At 42.0% G+C, this 3020-nt stretch overlaps 1 long non-coding RNA gene across 1 annotated transcript; it reads left to right on the top strand.

The window, feature by feature from the left end:
* The first annotated feature begins 514 nt into the window (after positions 1-514).
* On the top strand, positions 515-2741 carry LOC128352948 (uncharacterized). Its single transcript, XR_008320728.1, has 2 exons — positions 515-608; positions 1681-2741. It is a non-coding gene; the product is annotated as an uncharacterized LOC128352948 (long non-coding RNA).
* The last annotated feature ends 279 nt before the right edge of the window (positions 2742-3020 follow it).

Genomic DNA, 3020 nt, shown 5'->3' with positions numbered 1-3020 from the left:
GGGGGGACATTTGTTCTAGACTGGAGACCTTGAGTCTTAATCGACTCAATTTTAGGTCTGTTTATTCATAAATTAATCCACAGGCCAGGGTGGAGCAGGTGAGAGAAGGAAAAAGAAAGCATACATTTTACCTTGGATCTCTGCTGGTCTCAATTCTAAGTGTGCATATCTGCTAACATGTCCCTGTTTTACCAGAATGGGAAAATAGGGACATCAGGCGCGTAACAACGATCGGGCAAGGGGAGACAGTTGTCTGGGGGCCCCACTGCCTGGAGGGCCCCCCCAGAGGCACCTCACGTGACTCCCCATTGCCCTCTGCCCAGCCCCAAGGCCCCTCAGCCACTTGCCCTGTTCGCCGTCTCTCCTGCTTGTTCTCCTGGCCGGCAATGGAGGCAGCAGACAAGCTGCAAAGAGCTCCTTTTCTCCCGCCTCTCAGCTGATCGGTGGGTGGGCGGGGCTTCCACGGAGGCCTCCGTGTAGGCCGCAGTGAAGCCTGAACTCCAGTAGGGCCCAAGCCAGCCAGGAAGGAAGGAGGAGGCAGTCAGAGTGGCCACCACTGTTCTCTGCAGCAGACCCCCTGCAGCCCTGCCCAGCCCAGCATTTGCCAGGTAGAGTGTGAACTCCTTTTTGTGGTTACCTCCCCACCCCCCGCCCCGGAAAAATAGGGATCTGCTTGCCATAGGGCTTTGATTGCGGGGGGGGGGGGGGGGGACTGAGAAATATTTATTTTTAAACAGCTTGGAAAATTTGCTGGCTTAAAAAAACTATCTAAAAAGTCCTTTAAGTGGCTTGTTTCATGGCAGAAAATTGCAAAAACTTCTGGAAGAAACAGTATTATATTTATTTTATTCATTCATTCATTCATTTATAAATGCACTTATGTTCAAGTTCTTTTGCAACCCAGAAGGTCTGAGTGAGAACTGTGAAACATGTCTTGTGCTTTTATTTTATTTTATTTTTCTTGTGTGTGAACTGCTCCCCAATAATTCGAAGGGACTTCAGGGTCAATCTGGCCAACATGTGGATGCAGCACCTCCATTCCAGAGGAGATGTGTGTTAAAGGGCTTTAAAAGCCTCTTGTGAAAAACCTCCTGGAATCAAACTTTACTGAATTTGTTCAGAATTCTGAGAAAACAAATATAGGCTCACCCTGCATGGTTGAAGGTCTCCTTTGCTAATCTGCAGCGAGGGGCCCATTTTAATCATTCATCTTTCTAGTGTGTTCTAGGCATTAAAAGTAAAACAAATGTATAGTACTCAATGTATATCACTGTATATTGTGACGTGTGTGTGTGTATTCAGTGAAATGTATTTCCAGGCAGCATACTTATTTTGGAATATCAGACATAAATCCTTGGGGGCCTGGGGTGTGCGGAGGCCCTGGACTTTGAGTGGGGGGGCCCCATTTTAAAATCTCGTCTCTGGGCCCACTCCAACCTTGCTACGCCCCTGAGGGACATGTTGGCAGGTATGAGTATGTTTCCTTGGAATTAAGAACCACTAAAGTCAATAAACTTACTTCTCAAAAACTTATTCCAAGATTTGCAGACAAGTGTATGGGAGAGAAGAGAAAAAGAGTCTCAATTTCTAGCCTGGGGGTCTTTGGTCCCAAGCCTATATGCCAAGCCTATATCCCATGTAAAATCCAGTAAAATCCATGTGTTTTTCCCCCTCACTAAGATCTTCTGTGCTTTTCTGAGTGTACAATGACAGAGGAGAAGGAGAGGCGCAATTTATAACAAAAATGGATGTTGTCAAGAGTGTGGATAAACTATTCCTTGATGGCAGAGAGAAGGAAATAGAAAAAGAGGGTGGAAAGAGAAAACAACAGCCCATAAAAGGAAGAGAGACTGAAGGAAATGGTTGCTTAACTATGCGTGCGCCAGAGTGCTCATGTCCTCTCCTTATCAGGCAGACATATTCAGAACCAGAAAGTAACTATCTAGAACTTGCCAAGACTTGCTTCTTCCAACTCAGATTCCTCAACAGTAAGACTTCACGATCTGCACACTTAGATGACTACCTATTACTTTGGGGATTTCAGACACTAATAACTTAATGGACTCATTAAAAAGAAGCAAAAGGAACAAGTACAGCACAGTGCGGAATTTTTGGATAAAGCTGAATGGACAGAACAATTTTAAAAACTGACTATTTGTGTTGGAAAGGGGTCATAGGAACATAGAAACATAGGAAACTGCCATCTACTGAGTCAGACCATTGGACTATCTAGCTCAGTATTGTCTTCACAGACTGGCAGCAGCTTCTCCAAGGTTGAAGGCAGGAATCTCTCTCAGCTCTATCTTGGAGAAGTCAGGGAGAGTCACCAGAACTTTAAAAATGCTGATATTTCAACTCCTTTTTCTTGGCAGTTTTTCAATGGATTTGCATCAAATTTGGGCAGGTGACGATGCCTGTCACCTATTTGCAAAATTTTTCAGGGGAGGTGGGTTAGATTTTATGAGCAACAGAATGTTCAGGGTTTATAAGGGTGGAATGCGATTTCATTCCACACTTCAACTATAATATGCCTGTATAATACATGTTCATTTGCTCATTGAATGTGGCATGATTCTAAATATAAGAATGTGTATGCTTTGCATGAGCACATACATATAGATTTGGAAGAGTATTAAATGCTATTTTTTGTAATGTAAATATGGTTTATTTTGTAAATATGTGTTTTTGTGATACCGTTGCTATGCTTAGAATATAGGTTAATAAATAAATACTTATCTACATTTCAAATGTCATGGTAGTAAAATCTTTTAAATAGCAATGGGCATCAAGCTTTTAATGGTGTGTATACTATAACCTTCATAATTGAAGTGAGCCTTCCAAGTGGACACATGTATATTTAAATTATGTATTTCTTTATATACAAGTGTACTGACAAAAAGGAAAATCTTGATACTTTATTATTTAATATCTATGTTTCTGCCATATAGTAATTCATTAGAATAATTTGCCTGAGAAAACCATGTACAAATACTGTATTTCTCTTCTCCATTCAGATTCTT

Source organism: Hemicordylus capensis, chromosome 4 (assembly GCF_027244095.1).
Source record: "Hemicordylus capensis ecotype Gifberg chromosome 4, rHemCap1.1.pri, whole genome shotgun sequence".
NCBI classification, from domain to species: Eukaryota; Metazoa; Chordata; class Lepidosauria; order Squamata; family Cordylidae; genus Hemicordylus; species Hemicordylus capensis.
This window is presented reverse-complemented; position numbering and strand designations above follow the sequence as displayed.